This window comes from Etheostoma cragini, chromosome 12 (assembly GCF_013103735.1).
Source record: "Etheostoma cragini isolate CJK2018 chromosome 12, CSU_Ecrag_1.0, whole genome shotgun sequence".
NCBI lineage: Eukaryota > Metazoa > Chordata > Actinopteri > Perciformes > Percidae > Etheostoma > Etheostoma cragini.
In genome coordinates this window covers 684579-685972 of record NC_048418.1, presented here as the reverse complement: position 1 = coordinate 685972, position 1394 = coordinate 684579, and the positions used below count along the sequence as shown (strand labels likewise).

Below are 1394 nucleotides of genomic sequence, written 5' to 3'. Positions count from 1 at the left end.
GTTTTTTTATCCTGGTTAAATAAAGGTTTGAATGAATGAGATCGTTCTGTGAACAGTTAAGAACTTCGTTCTACCAAAGAAGTAACACCAAATAAGCTTGTATCAAATGTACCACAGCCGCGCCAGGTGAGCCCAGCAAATTTGGCATGCCTCCAACGCACCTGCCTGCAATCTTACTATAACGGGCATGTTCTGTATACTGAGAGGTGGAGCAACACTGAGAGAGATGAGCTTCCACGTCACATTTCCCTTTTAATCAGATGAAAGTGAAAGATAGTCTCAGATACTGCAGTACTGCGATGGAGACAAGTCTCTGTGTCTCTCTCTGAAGAAAAGACCAACTGAAACCATCAGGTTTTATCAACAAAACAGCACAATCTACGGCAACAGCTGGTGAGTATCTGCTCAAATTTAGTAAAATCAGATTCTGACTTTTTTGTACGTATACATACAATTTTAACAATTTAATTTTTTATCAGAACATGTACATGGATCTAAAAAACAAACCGAGGCATCAGTCTTATAGTCCTTAATCTGTGAAGTTTTGATAGGATTGTTCAGGAGGTCTCCACTAACTTATAATAAGACATTGAGGATAATTAACTGAGTGTAACAGAACATTAACCTGCTGATTAACTCACTGCGACGTGTTCCACATTGTACTGAAATGATTTATTCCTCCACACGTAATATACAACTAGTACTGCAGTTACCAAATGTAAAGTTACTTTGTGAGTCGAGATAAGTGCGTTACAGCGGCGGTCAACAAGAAGTGTTCAAAAGTGCCCAACATAATAATCAAACAATAGAAATTAGACCATAAACAACATGCTGTGTGTGGCTCCTACACAGTCCGTTTATAATAAAAATAACAGAGTAAAAGGTTTCCCCAAGAGGGATTAATAAAGTATGATATAGTATTATTAATGACGAGCTGTGCGGACCTTTCAGGTCGTTCAGCATCACCAAAGGCTCTGAATGAGGAAATGAGTCAGCATCTCTTCTGTGAGGACACGCCCGCTTGTTATCAGCCTAAGTGGAGAGTCCATTAGCAGCAGAATCAGGCGATATTATTTTCCTGCAGTAATGGAGATTGCATTTTCAGGATCGCAGTTCCAGGACCAGTATTTTGTTTTAAAGGTTGATTCCACCCAAATTGTTCTTTCGGTCAAAGTCCTTTTAGTTTTAAAGCGCCCATATTCTGCTCATTTGTAGGTTCATAATTGTATTTTGAGGATGTAGCAGAATAGGTTTCCATGGTTTAAGGACTACTAGCCAGTCAGAAGCAGAGTGTGAGGGTCCTGACAGTACCTCGCTAAGGACTACTAACCAGTCAGAAGCAGAGTATGAGGGCCCTGACAGTACCTAGGTAAGGACTACTAGCCAGTCAGAAG

At 40.1% G+C, this 1394-nt stretch overlaps 1 protein-coding gene across 1 annotated transcript in view; it reads left to right on the top strand.

Moving 5' to 3' along the window:
- The window catches only part of LOC117953949 (neoverrucotoxin subunit alpha-like), a gene marked incomplete at its 3' end in the record, with an annotated part of 7025 nt that overhangs the window by 570 nt on the left and 5061 nt on the right, over positions 1 to 1394 (top strand). The gene's annotated exons all lie outside the window — the stretch shown is intronic.